Source organism: Mustela lutreola, chromosome 6 (assembly GCF_030435805.1).
Source record: "Mustela lutreola isolate mMusLut2 chromosome 6, mMusLut2.pri, whole genome shotgun sequence".
NCBI classification, from domain to species: Eukaryota; Metazoa; Chordata; class Mammalia; order Carnivora; family Mustelidae; genus Mustela; species Mustela lutreola.
The window spans coordinates 17459582-17478755 of record NC_081295.1 but is presented as its reverse complement, the minus strand read 5'-3'; positions in this window follow the sequence as shown (position 1 = coordinate 17478755).

Genomic DNA, 19174 nt, shown 5'->3' with positions numbered 1-19174 from the left:
GCTTTCTTTTTGGAAGGGCATTAGTTATTGATGAAATTGCTTGAATAAACATGGGCCTACTCAGGTTATCTATTTTTCCCTGAGTGACTTTTGATACATTTTGTCCTTTAAGAAATCGGTCCATTTCATCTATTATTTTTATTACAATACAACTTGTTATTTGTATGTTTGTGTTTTTATTTATGTTTTTGTTTTGCTCAGTATTATAGTCTGGTATCTAATACTGTATCTGGAATTTATTTATTTATTATTTATCTGTATACTTATTTAGCTTACTCAATTAATTCACATAGAGGTGTAAAAAAAAAAACCTAACTCAAATGGGCCTATCACATAGTGATTTTCATTGTTTTATTGTTGTTTTTTTATTTTTTATTTTTTTATCCTATTAGGGAAAGATCTGTGGCCACTACTTATGAAATGATAAAGTTCTGTCAACATTGATAATGAAACCTTTGTCTCATCAACTTATGAGGTTTGCATTTCACAATCCAATCATTATTACTTAAACAGAAAATGATCACTGACCTTACCTTTCAAATCAGTTAGAAGATATATCTATGAATATTTGCAAAGTGGTATTTACTTTGTTCAATTTGGTGTTGGTGATGTAAAACAATGAAGGAAAGTGCATTATTCTAAGTGCTTCATATACACAAGTTCTTTCAGAAAAGTCTATTTCTCTGTACTTGCTGATATGATTATCTCATATGCTGCAAATAAATTTCATATTTACAAAGGATGTTTTCTTTTTTTACAGATCAGAGTGAACTCATTTTTAAAGAAGTAGGAAGTATAAAAGAATGACAGTGTGAAAAACATTACGAGTGACCATGTTTTACAACACAGTCATGGAGTCTCGGCCTATTTACCACCACTATTCTGTTTTTATAGTGCAATATGTACAGATTATCTTCTCTTTTATGTCATCAAACACAGAGCTATGTATCCATTTGTCTCATCAAGTTTTTAAAATTGTACTTATGTATACCTTATATACATACCAGAAATATCCCTACTCCCGGTTATCTGAGACATACTCAACTAACTAATGAGTGTCATCTACTAACCAGAAATTGTAAGTTGCTATGTCCCTAAAATGGTTTTTTATTTACTTTCTTCTTATTCAAAAATCTAAAATGACACAAACTTTCTAAATAACTTCCTCTTTCTGGCTTCAATTTTTCTTTTTTTTTTTTTTTGCTTATATCACCATACCCTGTGTTACCTGCATTTATTATCAGAAGTCAGAATTGAACTTCTTTTATCTTGACTGCTCACATCTATTTTTAAAATCAAATTCTTGAGGCACCAGGGTGGCTCAGTTGCTTAAACAGCTGACTCTTGGTTTCAGTTCAGGTCACGATCTCAGGGTCGTGGGATCGTGCCCAGGTCAGTCTCCCTGCTTAGTAGGAAATCGGCTTGAGATTCTCTTCTTCTGTTCCCCCTCCACTCATCTCTCCCTCTCTCTCTCCCTCTCTCAAATAAATAATAAATTTTAAAAAAATAAAAATAAATAAAACCACATTCTTTTCTGCTTTACAGTAGCAATGTAGTTTTTGTTTTTCATTTTTGATTTTTTTTTTCCTGCATTCTAAGCCCACTGTGCCACTACCCTCACTAAGGTCCTTATTTATTTTCGCTCATGCTATAACTGCTGCTGCAACTGGTCTTCTAACATGTAATTGTTCCCAAATTCAAATAATCATTCCCACTATGTCTAATCAGTCTTCTTCAAACAGCTTTTTATGTCATTTCACTACTTTGACTAACAGTGAGCCCAGAAATGGTAGTTGTCATAGTTTGGGTGCAGCCTAACTTTTTTAAGTTAATTTTCCACTAGACTGCTTCAGACCCCCTTTCCATCAATCCCTGTCAGCCTTATTCTCTGTTTTCTGAATTATAAAGTCAGAGATGTTGAATGACTAAACGTAGCAAGTGTTTGGAAGTTGATCATCTTAAAGTTGCCAAAGATCTTTTCCTGGACAGCCTTTTATTTGAAATAGAAGTTTGTTTCTTTGTTTGTTGAAAACTCTATATTAGTTGAATTTGGAGAGATTTTTTGCATATAATAGTGAATAGAAACATTTTAATATATGTGAAAGAAAGAAAGAATGATAGCATTTCACATTTACCCACTATAAGGCAATGGGATGGAATATTACCAGGGTTTTTCATGAACCCCCTCCTCAATCTAGCTCCTTAATCTGCTACCCTTGAAGATAACTGATAATATTGTATTAATTATGTTTTCTTTCGTATTATTGGTTCAATGCTCAAACCATTATGTTTATCTTTACTGGTTTGCTGTTTAAATGTAGGTTCTAGAACTTATAAAAATGAAATTATACTCTATGTCTTTTCCTTTTCTTTGCTTTTTTGTTCAATACTATATTTCTTCACATTCATCCTAAATGATGTCCATACTTACAGTCTGTTGGTTTTTACTGCTATATACTATTGCATTGTTTAAATGCACCACAATCGTTATACATTCTGTTTCCAGTTATTTACTGGTCTGAATGTTTGCAAATATTCGCAGAAGTGGATTGTTAGGCTTCACATTTTCCTCTGTACCAGATAATACCAAATAGTTTTCTATACACTGGCTCACAAATATATCTGCTACCATCACGGGTATACTCTGTATTAGGAGAAGAGCCAAAATAAAATATTCTGGTTTCTCTATATACCTGTATCTTATTTTGCGGGATTTAAAAAATTCCATCGGGGTGACACATTTAAACTGATGTTTCATTATAGTTTTAATTATGTTTTCCTATAAATTGTATTTTTGAGAATTCAGTTACATTTTCAATAAATTTTTGCAAAGATACTGATCTGACAGATGTTAGAATAATTGGATGCTACTTTAAGCCTGTATTGTATCTTAGGAGACTTACCTATCCTAAAGAGCCTCTGAGCTTTCATCTAGACAATAAGAGGATAGCAGAAGACCTCTTTCAGCAAAAACATTTCTGCAAACTTATGAAGATTTTGCTGGAATGAACAAGACAACCACAATATACCTATTTCCTAAGTTCAAGCCATCATACAAATGATGTATCAAAAGAGCAATTTTTAAAGGAAAGATGAGTTTGTAAACTAGCATTATTTTCTATTATCTTTCAAGAAGTATATATTTACCTATTTTTCTTTTTAGTGGTTCAAGTAAACAAACCATAATAAACAAACAAATAAGATTATCCTCCTCCTATATGATGTAAAGGAAATATTTGTTTTATTCTAAACAATGAAGACACGTGCTTTTCAAAAAGTGTGACATATCTTTGGTCTTCATACCAAAACTTTTCTGTTAGTAGCATAGAAAATAATAGTACAGCATTGTGTATGAATTACCAACCTGGAAAAACATATAAAAGATAGGTTAAACGGGGTTCACTCTATAAGTTGAACAATTACTATTTTTTTTTCATATTTTTAAAATCAATGACCAAGTCAAATACACTATTTAATTAAACTATGTTTTAATTATATGAATTTCAAGCACCATATATTATCCTGTAGTTACATGGACTCTGGATCTAAGGCAAATAAAAAATATATATATTTATATTTATATTATATGTATTTACATCAATACACACACGCTCATATATATAATGTGTGTTAAATCCTGTAGAAATGTAAAGCTAACTTTAATGTGGTATTCCACCATTGGTTCCAACAACTGGTAGGTTCGGTTGATTTGTTTAAACACCGCATAACTGACATCTCAATATTTATTTTGATAAGACAGTCTTCAAAGCATGCTTAATGATTCTGGAATTTCAAAGCCTTTTTCAATAGGTTCAAATCTAATCTAAGTAGTATTAATTTTCATTTTAATCTAATGATGATGCTTATTGTAATAACTACTTTTATAATCCAGAAGTCTGTCACCACATTTCTTCCAAATTCTTCCCCAAATTAGACTTATTTCATCAATTCTTTCAAACCTCATCAAGTCTTTCACCAGAGGATATGAAGAATGCACAAGCTGATTAACTGGAAAGAGATTTCAGAGAAGTCTTGACCTTGACATTTAAAACACTTGAGTTGAAATTCCTACAATGTGCTATGAGTCTTAAGTAGAAATAAATGGCAACATTCGGATTAAAAAAAAAGGTATCTAAAGACATTCCCAAATTAGCAACTCAAAGAGGTCACTATCATTTTAAAATTTATTGTAAACGAAGTACACTTTGGTTTCTTTTCAACTGAATTTCTGAATAATGAAAATTAATGTTCTTATCATTTTGTAATTTTCTATTTTCAGTTTGTGTGCTTACATTTGTTTCTCTTAATTGCCCATTTATGCCAAGAGGATTGATTTCATATAAGCTTTATTCTCTACAAAAGTTTTTGTTTTTTAATACAAACTTGAAGAAATAATTTAACCTCATTTATGTCAAATCTCTAACATGGTAGCCATAATTCCCATTCTCTGTAGTCCATAGGATTCGTTTTGCACATCCTACCAGGGCAGGGGGTGGGAGGTTGGGGGAGCCAGGTGGTGGGTATTATGGAGGGCACGTATTACATGGAGCATGGGGTGTGCTGCATAAACAATGAATTCTGTTATGCTGAAAAGAAATTAATTAATTAAAATTAAAAGTCACACAATCTAAAAAACTATAATTTTAATTAATTAAAATTAAAAGTCACACAATCTAAAAAACTATATATGTATATATATATATATATATATGAGCCCTTTATAAAGTACATAAGCTGCTATAAAAAATAAAAGTGGTTTTGATTTATTTCTAGATTTATTCCACTGCATCAGAGACTTAAGAAGGGCATCAAATAAGAAAATATTTAGGTCAACTAATCTTCGACAAAGCAGGAATGTCCAATGGAAAAAAGACAGCCTTTTCAATAAATGGTGCTGGGAAAATTGGACAGCCACATGCAGAAAAATGAAATTGGACCATTTCCTTACACCACACACAAAAATAGACTCAAAATGGATGAAGGACCTCAATGTACGAAAGGAATCCATCAAAATCCTTGAGGAGAACACGGGCAGCAACCTCTTCGACCTCTGCCGCAGCAACATCTTCCTAGGAACAACGCAAAAGGCAAGGGAAGCAAGGGAAAAAATGAACTACTGGGATTTCATCAAGATCAAAAGCTTTTGCACAGCAAAGGAAACAGTTAACAAAATCAAAAGACAACTGACAGAATGGGAGAAGATATTTGCAAACGACATATCAGATAAAGGACTAGTGTCCAGAATCTATAAAGAACTTAGCAAACTCAACACCCAAAGAACAAATAATCCAATCAAGAAATGGGCAGAGGACATGAACAGACATTTCTGCAAAGAAGACATCCAGATGGCGAACAGACACATGAAAAAGTGCTCCATATCACTCGGCATCAGGGAAATACAAATCAAAACCACAATGAGATATCACCTCACACCAGTCAGAATGGCTAAAATCAACAAGTCAGGAAATGACAGATGCTGGCGAGGATGCGGAGAAAGGGGAACCCTCCTACACTGTTGGTGGGAATGCAAGCTGGTGCAGCCACTCTGGAAAACAGCATGGAGGTTCCTCAAAATGTTGAAAATAGAACTGCCCTATGACCCAGCAATTGCACTATTGGGTATTTACCCTAAAGATACAAATGTAGTGATCCAAAGGGGCACGTGCACCCGAATGTTTATAGCAGCAATGTCCACAATAGCCAAACTATGGAAAGAACCTAGATGTCCATCAACAGATGAATGGATCAAGAAGATGTGGTATATATACACAATGGAATACTATGCAGCCATCAAAAGAAATGAAATCTTGCCATTTGCAACAACATGGATGGAACTAGAGCGTATCATGCTTAGCGAAATAAGTCAAGCAGAGAAAGACAACTATCATATGATCTCCCTGATATGAGGAAGTGGTGATACAACATGGAGGCTTAAGTGGGTAGAAGAAGAATAAATGAAACAAGATGGGATTGGGAGGGAGACAAACCATAAGTGACTCTTAATCTCACAAAACAAACTGAGGGTTGCCGGGGGGAGGGGGTTTGGGAGAGGGGGTTGGGATTATGGACATTGGGGAGGGCATGTGATTTGGTGAGTGCTGTGAAGTGTGTAAACCTGGTGATTCACAGACCTGTACCCCTGGGGATAAAAATATATGTTTATAAAAAATTTAAAAAAAAATAAAAAAATTTAAAAATAAAAAAAAAAAAAAGAAAATATTTAAAATTACTTTACAATGAACTAATGATGTAATATCAATGCCCAAATGATAGAATATATCTAGGAATTCATATAAATGAAACATGCTCCCTTTTATAAAGCATTCAACTAATTTCATCTCAAACAGGCTTCAACAGTTTTGCAAAAATTATGGATGGCACCACTCAATAAAAACAGACTTTTCTAATTTAAAGGGTCCTCAGAGGCCACCTAATCAAGCTCCTTCATTTACAGATGAGCTTCCAGGGGTCTCGAAACATGAACTAAGTGGCCCCACATCCAGTGTCATTGCTAGAACTCACTTGTCCTAGCTCTCATATTAGCGCTCTTTCCACTATATCAACTGGTCATTTGATTGAAAGCCTGAGAAATCTGCTTTGAAAATCAAAGGGCAATAAATCTAGCTCATCTACACATTAGAAGGTCAACTTCTAATTTATTATCAAACGCATGAGTTAAAACCTTCTCAGTGTAGTGTATAGATTAGTATGGATCTGCTACCCTAGAATACATGAACAATTACATTGTTAAAACCTTTGAACAAGTTTGAAATTATGCTACAAATAATAACATTAGCTTCATACATCTTCCTGTTAAATACTTCCTGTCATGTGAGCACCAGTTAATGTAGAAAGAGATACTGAAAAATTGTGGGCTAGTAAAGGTCTTACGGATAATAGAGTTTTTAAAAATTTATCCATAACAGTGACCTGAAGCTACAGAGCTCTTCTGAGAAGTTTTAGGTGGAAGTTTTAAAAACCTTCTTGATTATGTTTAAATTTTTAGCACAGAAGACTGTGCTCTTCTCCCCTGCTTCAGGATGCCTCCACCCTCCAAGAACACTCCTGGAGATTTATTAATCTGATGCCTGGTTTTCAGACTAAAAATAAGGAAACCTCCACAAAGCTCATGCTACTATTATTGATCTTAAGCTTCTGGGGATAACAACCAAAGCTCAGAGGTAGATAATATTGCAAACACTTCTCCCCATGACAGCACGCCAAGATCCAGACCAGAATTTTCATCAGTAAAAAATGCTGACCTGGGAAGTATATGGAGGGGGACATGGAACATTTAAAATATCAAGGGCCCACTTACCCTTTATTCTAGCAGTGGCTGAACTAATAAAAGTCAAGGGTTATTGAAAATATATCTTTCCATCACTAGTATTTTTCTGTAGCAGTTATCACCACGGGGCCTTAGAGCTTTGACAAAGAAGCTTTTTAACATGAAAACAGCAAGAAGCAAGCCCCAGAGCTGAGCTGGTTGGATGCCCAAATGCTGCTTTTTAAAAACAAGCTTGGAGAGCATTAAGCATCTCTGAGCAAGCATTTCCTTTCCCTCAGGATCATAGATGCTGCTTTTAGACTTTTTCCTCTTCCTTAAGGATCTGTAGGAAATGGGGCCAAATGAGGGACCTCTGCAAACAGCCATTCTTTACCTCTCAAGATCCCTACTACTTATCCCTAGTGAGCATGGCTCTCAGAGAAAATTGAAAGGAAGAAGCAAATAGACTCAAAAGAGGAAATGAAAAGTGTAATAATCAGTAGAGTAATGTTGGGGTAGTAATGACAAAAGAAGATTAAATTTCCCATTTAAAACCTTGCAATTTTCAATGGATTGCCCAAACATTCTACTTGCAAATATGAAAAATATGAAGTAAGAGAAATCAAGTTATCAATATTTCCATTTGTTTTTACATTTCGCCATGGCTTTTTAAAGTGGTAGTGGCAGTTATGGATGATAGACTCAGCAAATCAGTGGGGTCAGGTTAGTACAAAGAACAGTGGGACTGACCAATAATTAGCAAAGTCAAGAAGGTACGTATTCTGCATGAGGTGGTGGCACCTCATCGGCAATAGCTCTTGCTTTTTCATTTTTAATTAATATATCAGGGTTTCTTGGGGAAAAAATGTGCACACTTTGCATTTATCTTGGGAACAGATGACTGATGCATGGTCTATATCAGCAAGCTCACAGAACGATGAAAACCACAATCATTTCTCTTCTTACTATTTTCACCATGTTTATCTACTCATGTCTTCTTGAAAGACATTTATTAAATCCCTACCACGCACCATGTCTATGTTCACACGCCTAGAAATCTGGAACTTACAGGAAAGGGACAATGGTTGTATGCAACATTTAAGAGGGTCAGATTATTTATCATATAAAGCTTTGACTCTAAATAGAATCAAAGGCATTTTTATGCAATTATCTTTTCTATGAACAAATAATGTTTTTTCCATAATCTATGCAAACACCTCCGCCCCCACACACATTAATTAGTATAGGCAGTCTGCAGGGCTGAATGAAAGCATCTCAACAGGAGGGACATCTGGAATTCCCTTTCTGAGAGAACGTGTTTGTTAGTTGCAAGACAGTAATTGCTATCATTGCCTCCCTACGTATCATATTGTAGCCATTCCGTACACCGCTGATATTAATGCAGTGCTTAGAATTAGGGATAAAGATGCTCCTAATTTCAGAGACAAATCTTTTATTGTTTAAATAACACCACGGGCTACTGTTAAGCATTTTAACAAAACAGAATAACCACATAAAATCAAAGAGTAAAAAAAAAACTTCAAACTAGAGTGCAATTTCATCCACATATTTCTGTGGAAGAGCAGCCTATGGATAAGACTTGAGCTTTCATTTCCATGCATTATGGATCATATATATTTATACAAAGGCAGACTAATATATATTATTTGCTAGGCCCTGTGGTAAATGCATATATGATCTCAATTAATCCCTACAGTTACCCAATGAAGCTGATATCATCCTTATGGATGCTTGAAGGTAATGAAATCTAGAAAGTGTGTGTAACTTCTTCAAGGTCACACAGGTAGTACAGACCAAAGTAAGCTCGAAAACTAGGACTGTCTGAGAGCAAAGCTTCCTGATTTTTTTCTCCAAGTCACACTGACTACGCTATTTCTTAATCTCAGATTAACAGATGTGATACAATGGTCACATCTACTTATTTCCACTGTTTATTCATATAAACTATTGTGTTTGTATAAATTAAATCGCATTTTATATGTAAGAAGCTTTGAGTTTATCTTTGAATATTTTCAGTCACTTCTGCTTTTATAAATACTTTCTTCAGGCAATTATTTAGTTTTAAATGACATAGTTACCTTATTACAATGATCATATCCTTGGGTTTTAATTATTTGTTTTAGTAATTTCCACAGGAAATTTAGAGTATGTGAGAAACACAGATTGCAACATGGGACTATTTATTAACATGTGAGTAGTATTTAGTGAATATTTTTCCTATGGTAATGCCTTTCTCTTACACCCGGGAATTACTTATTAGCTACCCCTTCATTTGGGCAAGTGAGAAGGTAAAAATTCATATTTGAACAGTAGATATATTATGAAATAATTAACTTTATAAATGATTATTAGTAAGTATTTATTTAAAATTTATGATTCAAATATTTTCCTGGATTTCCTTTGCTAACAAGCTTAACTATAATACTTAAATATCACTTTATTTTAAAAATATATTTCCAAAGTTTCTCCCTAAACACACACATTGTAATTGATTGCGAAGTCATTAAAAAGCTACTTCAGTATGGGAAAGGATGAAAAAGGAAAATAATAGGACAGTGCAGGAGAAGTTAGGTATTCCTATATGGTACTGGTGAACAACTTGAATAGAGGTAATGAGTTAATATTTATAAAAGTTTTAGAAGTGTTTAGGCCATATCCATCAGTTTTACTTCTGTAAGGCATTATTCAGAAAAGCATGCATAGATGCAGGGATGTGACTGCTTTTTGAAAGGATGTTAATAATACCAAAAAAATGGACTCTGTCTAAACATCCTTCAGTAGGCAGTGGGAAAAAATTTTGTGCATGAAAGGACACTATGAAGAGAGTGAAAACACAATCCTTAGATGGGGAGAAATATTTATAAATCACTTATCTGATAAAAGTTTAATATCTGGAATATGAGCTCTTAGAAGGAGCTTAGAAGGAGCTCTTAGAACTCAACAACAAAAGGACAAAGAATCTAATTTGAAAATAAGCAAAGAGCTTGAACTAATATTTCTTCAAAGAATTACAAATGGTCAACAAGTACATGAAAAGATGCTCAACATCTTTAACCATTAGGGAAATGCAAATCAAAACTGTAACAAACCACTATTTCACACCCACTAAGAAAGCTATGATTAAAAAAAAAAGAAGGCGCCTGGGTGGCTCAGTGGGTTAGGCCGCTGCCTTCGGCTCGGGTCGTGATCTCGGGGTCCTGGGATCGAGCCCCACATTGGGCTCTCTGCTCAGCAGGGAGCCTGCTTCCTCCTCTCTCTGTCTGCCTGCCTCTCTGCCTACTTGTGATCTCTCTCTGTCAAATAGGTAGATGAAATCTTTAGGAAAAAAAAAAAAGAATTTAAAAAATAAATAAATAAATAAATAAAAGGAAGAAAAGTGTTGAAGAAGATGTGGAGAAACTGGAACCCTTGTGCCTTGATGGTGGGAAGGTAAAATGGTGCAGCCATTGTGAAAACAGTTGATTTAGTTAAACATAGAATTAGCACATCACCCAATAATGCCATTCCTAAGTATGTACTCAAAAGAATTGAAAACAAAGACTCAAACAGATATTTGCATGCCAGTATTATCCACAGTAACCAAAAGGTTAAAACATCCCCAAGGACCATCAACAGATGCCTGGATAAACAAAACATGGTGTATATATACACAATTGAATGCTATTCCGCCACAAAAAGAAATGAAGCTTTGAAACATGTTACAACACAGATGAACTTTGAAAACGTTATGCCAGATGAAATAAGACAGACACAAAAGAACAAGTATTGTATGACTCCACTTAGATGCATTATCTAGAATAGGCAAATTCATAACACCTGAAAGAGTGGGAATTACCAGAGGCTGGGGTAGAGGAAAATGCGGTTATTGTATAAGGGCTACAGGGTTTCTGTTTGGAGTGATTGAAAAAGTTCTAGAAATAGTGGTGATGGCTGCACAACATTGCAACTATAATTCATGCCACAGAATTGTGTATTTTAAAAGAGTTAGGAGCACCTGGGTGGCTCAGTGTGTTAAGTGTCTGCCTTCAGCTCAGGTTATGATTCCAGGACCCTGGGATCAAGCCCCACATCAGGCTCCCTGCTCAGCTGGGAGCCTGCTTCCCCTTTTCCCCTCCCTCATGCTCTCTCTCTCTGTCAAATAGATAAATAAAATCTCTAAAAGTTAAAATGACAACTTTCATTATATACATTATGCTACAATAAAAAAAGATTGTGGACTGAATATGAATTCATTCAGATTATCATTATGTAAACATTAAAATGCTGATGTAGATCTAAATTTATTGGTAAAAAGGGTATCTACCATTCATTTGTATGAGAAAAAAAAATCCTCAAAAATCAGGTTATATAGTGTGATGACATTTGAATAAATAAATATGTATGGTGTGTTTCCATGTATGTGGATGAATGTGTGTGTGTGTGTCTCTGCTGCGTGTGTGTGGCAGAAAGAGACAGAGAGAAATGATAAAACTGCATACGTAGTGGTTAAAACTAAGCTGAAATCTCAGGTGATTGATTTTTTGTTTTGTTTTTCTTTTCTGAACTCTAATGTTATTCTGTTCACTTGGATTTTTTATACACAGAGCGTTTTAGAAATTAAGCTTTTCTCATTTTCAACAGAAGAGAAAAAATGAAGACTAACATGAAAAAGTAGAAGTTTAAAAAGGTGGGGGAGAGGAGCAGGAGAAGTAGAGGGAAAAGAAGGGGGGAACTTATTGCTGAGGCCAACTTACTGCTGTCGACTTACCTCAGAGATCAGTTCTTTATGGAAGAAAAAAGACTTAGCACTCCAAAATACAGAGAAAGAACCAGGCAAGACCAACTCCTGGAGTTGAATGTCTCCCTTCTATGGTGTGTTTTCCAGCCCGTCTTGCCCCCCGATCACTTGCAGTAAGAATTTCTGTCCAATGAAGTAGCAGTTACTCCTGTCATATATAAAACGGAGAAATTTTCATGAAGATAATTCAGTTGTAGCCAGACTGTACTTATGTTCTTCCACTTCATTTTCCATTTTCATTCTGGGCTCATGGGAGGTTGGGGCTTCCTTGGCTATGTGACATTAATGTGGTCATGCAATTTGCGTTGGCCAGTGACGTATGAATAGAAAAGCCAGATATCAATTTCAACAGGAACTGTTAGAGTTAGCAAATCATTTTTCATGTTTGCTTTTCATCTCTTGACAAAAATGGAAGCACTGGGATGGAGTCTCCCTCAACCTGCATACCCGACAATGAAAACATAAATCAAAGCCCCCCTTGATCCATGACGGACAGGTGGCATGAGTGAAAAATAGATCTTCGTTGTTTTACTCACCAAGATGTGGGAGTTGCTCATTACTACACCAGACCCTCACTTATCCAGAAGGACAGTTTGGAAAAAAGAAAAAAAATTCTGAGATCTTGTATTCAGAGTTACAAGAAAAAATTCATTCGACAAATATTTCTTGAGCACCTGTTTTGTGCCAGACATGGTCCCAGCTAGATGGTAAACCCGAGGAACAAAACCAGCCTTGTGGAGTTTTGATTTTAATGTGGGAAACAGACATAAACAATAAACATAATACATACAAATCATATGCTAGTCTTTTTTTAAAAAGATTTTATATATTTGAGAGACAGAGAGAGAGAGAGAGAGCACGAGCAAAGGGAGAGGAAAAAGGAGAAACAGACTCCCTGCTTAGCATGGAACCGTACACACTGCTCCATCCTAGGACCAAGAAATCATGACCTGAGCTGCAGTCAGATGTTTAACTGACTGAGCCAACCAAGCACCACAATTGTAGGCTATTCTAAAAGATGATAATATTATAGAAAAATATATTGGAGCAAGAAAAGAGGGACCAAAAATGGTAAGAAGTCAGCTGGGTTAAAATTTTAAATAGGGTGTTTGGAGTAGTCCTCACTGAGAAATTACATGTGTTCGAAGACTTGGAAGCAAACACACGAACTTCAAGTGACAACTCAAGATGAGTTGAACACAGGGGGCCAGGGACAGTGAATTGGTTTTCATGCCTATCCAGAATGAGGAAAGGATTTTATTTATTGAGGATCTATCGAGGATTTTATTGGGAAATAACCTCAAGAGAGACTGGGTTACCATGTGAATTCATTGCATATACACAGTCACATTTTCTTTCATAAGATAAAGGGGTTAATTCTAAATTTTTAACTGAACTAAAAATAAAACCCACATGCTTATGTGTAGGAACTCTGATCTAATACATTTCCATTTCATTTATCATTGCTTCTCCTGGATCATGAATTGGATAGGGTTATAGAAATCATAGAGGGTTCAAAAGACTTACTTTAAAGATTTGAAAACAGCATTCACAGTGAAATGCTGAGGGGATTAAAATTCATTTGCAATACTATAAGTGTGTGCATTTGCATATAATGCATATGTATAGACCATTCATATATAGACACACTTATCCATGCATATAGATATATATCCTTAGAGTATTATAATGCCATTTGCCATAGAATTTCTTGTCATGCACAAGCTGAGAATCAAGCTGCAGATGGTATGTCCATAGTTAACTCAAGTTTCCACCCACTAAATCTAGACTCATATCACAACATGGTCAATAATGTGATGAGAAATTAAATTGCCTTAGCCTAGCTCATTGGATATTCTAGAGGACTGGCCTAAGAGATACGTGAACCATTTGTTCCTCCAGATCCACTAACTCTATATCAAGATAAAACTGTGCGCTGATCTATGAAAACTTTGAAGAAATACCTTTGTAGAAATATGACCTAAGAATCTACCCTTGGCATAAGTAGTTCTGCATACTGAGAAAATATTGCAATAATTATAATTTAGCACTCAGACATTTTTATCTCCTCAATAAAGCAAATCTTAGTTCATGAATTTGAGTTTCTAAACATCTTCATTCATCATTGAGGGGTCAAAAAATATGAAATGAAAGGGTAAAAATGGGAGGACAACAGTCGAAAAGACCATCCTTTCCTCGTTCATATAAACTCAAGATAGTTGCTATTCAAGGCAGGTGCCAAGGCCTGCTCCGAATTGGGTTTATATCCATGGAAAGCAGGTAGGAGATCACCTAGAGGTGTGAAGTAAAATTCCTTTTACTTTATATTACCTTCTGCTGACGAATGTTTGCTCTCAGAGACTAAATAGTACAAGGCACAATACCTAACACCTAGGTTAACAGTAACACAGTGTGGGAATTTCAAGCAAAGCAATATTGTGACTGTAAACTGTGGACACCATTATACCATTCTGAGCAACTTGGTTAAACGCATTTTTCCTTTCAAATATTATTCCTGTGGATAAATTAGAAAGGATGGTTTGAAGGGGGAAAAAACCACCGAGCTGAAGCTTTGTCCTTGGCTTTTCATTGCTCAGCTGGGAGAAAACAACTACCAGAGAGGTCTGCAACCTTACTCTGCCATACCGTTCAGAATGTCAGCCATAGATCACCTGTGACAAGTATTTAATTCTTTGTCTCACCAGGGACAATGTGCAACCTTCTCCTGGAAGTGAGGTGTTTCATTTCATTTTAAAGCTGCCAAAAATAGTTGTCTTTTTGGCCTTGCAGTAAGCTCTTTTTCGATTTAGTATTCCCAACTTCTTGCTCTAAAAGCTGTGAAAATCATTCCCTTTCTACTGATTTCCACACTAAGTCCTTTCAAAAGTCTATGACATACATGATTCTTCCCGTCATAACAGTGCTTGTTTTTGTTTTCCCACAGATGACCACATAGAACATTTTGACTTTGTTTTTTTTTTCCCCAGCTGAACAGAATAAAATATTAGGATGTAATGATTAAAGAGACAGATCAAATGTGTGTTATTTATCGGACTTCTGCTGAGGAGGAAATAAAGATTTGAGCAAAAGTAAGCAAGCAGTTTTTATAGGTGATGTGGTGAAAAACACATGATATCATAATCACAGCTGATATGCCCAGTCATCGGAAGACTCATTCTACCACTAAGAAGAGAGCATCTGCAGAGTCAAATACTGCCTCGTGCCATTTTTCAGATCGTCAACAACTCCGTATGCCCCAGTACGGGACTGTAACATAGTCACCTAGCACTGTGGAGCAGGTCTCCCTGTCCTCCAGCTGCGTCCATTGGGACTGAATTTAAATCACCGTCATAATGCTATTAAAAAATCAAAAAGTATCTAAAGTATTCCTTGCTTTATTTCCATTCCTAAAAAATGAGCAAAAGTGAAATGTGTGCTATAAGCTCTATTTGAAATGTACTCAAAACATGAGTTTCTAAATGTTTGCAGATATCGTGATTATGTATATATCATGATATGAAATTGCCCATTGAAACTTCGAAGGAGAGACTGCAGGACTCTGTTCTCTGCGAAATGGGTTCTCACAGTTGCAGACACAGTGAACAATGAAAAACCTAAAAATTGTTACATTTAAATAGAAAAGAAAGTAGGTATGTAGGAAATAAATACATTTAAAATAGTTTGGCCTTTAAAGTTGTAAAGTCGGTGTGGACAATAAAAAAAATAGACTGGAAAACTGTTCTTATGCTAGAGGTGTCAGTCATCTAAACAAGGGCAAAATAACAATGCATATAAAATAATAAATAGTTTTCAGGCCATTGATAGTCACTCACCTGGGGTAGGTCAAATTCATTTGAATTGTTTAAACATTTTAAGTTACTGCTATTGGATTGTTAAGATGCTTTTCCTCAAACATAAACTCTCATTTGTATATAAATGCATGGATGTGTAGATAACCTATTCTGGTTTCCTTAATATTTTTCAAAGGTAAGATGGACTTTAGAAAATATATGCAGAAAATAAATACAGGAAAATGTAGTGTTTTTCACTTTAATTTTTGTATTTAGAGGTTTAGAAAGCTTTTTTCTTTAATTTCATGTGTACTTTACTTCTCCATGTCTTGTGTTTCTTCATTACATAGTAAGTTGCTTGTGGGCATATGGAATGCCTCAGATAAACTGCATATAAGCTACTTGAAAATTTGCCGTAATTCCAGTGACAATCATTTTCAAATTTGCTTTCTCTGTTAAAAATTTTGCCAGAGTGGAGACATTATTTTCTATCTGTTAGACTCTGACTGCATTCCTGACCCAACCATGCCAGTAAGATATATGTTAGAAAATATTATGGCATTGTAATAATGCTTTCGAGTGGAACATAGCCCTATGGGACATATTTTATGTGTGCTGTAGATATTGGGAAGAAAAGCATTCAGGGGGCATGTTACTCACAGTGAAGCTGTCGCCAGGTAATAGAGTACTACAGTACTTGGGTGAAATGATACAGAGAGACTTATTTCATTTTCCAGTGAAACATTTTAAATGGCTTCCTCTTAAGAGTCTGAAACTTGTCTAAGCAGAGGGAAAAAAAGCAGCAAGGCTGATAAAATCATAAATAGCTTTTCCATCATTGCTGAAACTCTAATTTTCTTGCTTATTGCTTGAGTTGATAAAACAAATAAAAGAAGGAATCTCAGAGAGAGGTTTCTTTAATATGCAAAATGAATTTCAATGAACTCTCCTGCTGGTATTTTTATGGAAAACCTGACTACATGGTACACATGGAATGTAGAAATCTGCATTTAGATAGAAATATTATAAAATGCATGGTAGGGTACAAAGTCAGTCTTTTAATGGAGATGGTAAAGTGCGGCATTATACGGTTGAGTGGAAAGACAGCACGCATACATGCTTTCACTTCTTCAGTAACCAAGCGCCTGGTTTGCCCAAGAGAGTATTACATTATTTTGAGTCTTTGACAAATATTGATGACGAAAAAAATATACCATATGGATAGATCCCTTTCCAAGGGAAATTTTTCTGCTATCCAAGAGATATGCCTGTTAACGTATGGATTTTCCTAATTTTCCTCAAATCCTTCTGGGAAATCATGAAGATTGATTGAGTTGGAAGGTATTTCATTGTACTGAGGTGAATTTCACTATAAAGAACTGAGTGATGTCGCATGATTAGATTAAAACAAGAGAGGACAAAAATACTTGAATCTTAAATGACTGATTTTGGGGTGGCCTCGGGAATTTCACAGTCCGGCAGTGGCTCACGCATTCTGCTAGCAAGTGGACAGAGCAGTTTGCCTCTCGCAAACTATTCCACAGGACTAGAGGAAGGACAAACGAGTTGACATTTGTGTCGACATTTGGAAACATCAAATGAGCATTTCCTTATGCTGTGAGTGGAATTGTTATTATCTAGCATGTGTACAAATAGCTATTACAGGTATGAGAGAAAGAACTGGAATAGTGGTCATAGCGATCTATACCTTGTTGAAATAAAGAGCCTGGATCATAAGTAATTATGGGCAGAAGTAATCATAAAGATTTGAGGTGGTTTATAGAAAACGATCTTTTATAAGATTCCTATGTTTGAATTAAGCCCATCCAATGAGTTCACAACAGACAGAAACAAATCAGGGACACACACTCACGGCAGGGGGAATATTTCTGTCCCTTTGCTCTCCTCCAAAGAGAGCCCCCCACCCGCCCCCCCACCACACACACAGAAGGAACAGGATAAAGGCCACGGAATTCCACAGAACAAAGAGAATGGGGTAAGAGCTGACAATGACAAACTTGGGGCAGCTGGAAAGCCTATAGAGATGGGACGCCAGAGTAGACAGCATTTAAAAAAGTGGTGACATGGGTCTGAAGGGGGTGAAGTCAAGGAGGTAAGCACACTGCCCCCTGAAAACCCCAGACAGGCCAAGACGTCACTGCTGAAGTGGGCGGAGGGGCGGGGCTAGGAATAGGACTGGCTGCAAGTCTGTGCACTCAGTGGCTCAGACCCCTTCCCTAGCATGACAGAGCCATGGCAGGACACTTCTGCAGATGGAGACCCTGAGAAAGTGAAACCCAAATCTGCTGATGGTGGGGACTTCACTGATGCTTCCACAAGTAAACCAGGGTTGGGAAGCACCAAATCTTCGTAGAACTACATTTTTCATAATAAAAATCCAATAACTCTGAAATTGAAAAATTAAGAAATTTATTATGATCTTGTTACTCTGGACAACTACCAGAGAAAAAGAGCTGAAAGAAGCAAGAGGCCACGGTGTGTGGGAACTGCAGGGAGGGAGGACTTGCTCTAATTCCCCTGAGCTCGTAGAATTACTTGGCTTTTGGGACGCCTGGGTGGCTCAGTCGGTGAAGCGTCTACCTTCTGCTCCAGTCGTGATCTGGAAGTCCTGGGATGGAGTCCCACATAGGGCTTCCTGCTCAGCAAGGAGTCTGCTGCTCCCTCTGCCTGCCCTCCCCCTGCTCGTGCTCGCTCTTTCTTCTCTGACAAATAAATAAAATCTTAAAAATTTTTAAAAAGGTATTATTTGACTTTTAAAACTATCTGCATGCATACATTTCAAAAGTAAACATTAAATTAAAATGCAGAACTGATGACACTCTTTGTAAAAAGAATAGTACACACACTAAGCCAAATACGGAGAAAAGAATAGCACATTGATATATTCAGCAATGAGCATTGTTTTTTTCAAGCACAGAATTGAAATGATCTGGCAAAATATTTTAGCAATCAAAGTGTAAATGAATCTCTTCATGGTTAGGAAGAGTATTTTTTTTTTTGCTAACCATTCTTTTCTCCCACTTTTCTCTTGAGAGTCTATTCACTCATTTTTAAAATTCCTCTTCCTGGCCCATTTTCATAACGGGGTGTACGTTGGGTTATTTGACTTAACACTGAGTTTGCCACTTTACTCAGCATCAAAACAATGGAAAGAGATCATGAAAAGAAAAGCAATTTTAGGGCAAGTATAACACATGGTTAGGTTCAGATTCCTCATGTGAATAAAAATCATTGCTTTAATGACACAGTACACTGAGGTTAAACACTAAAAAGGAAAGGTAACACATGATTTACATA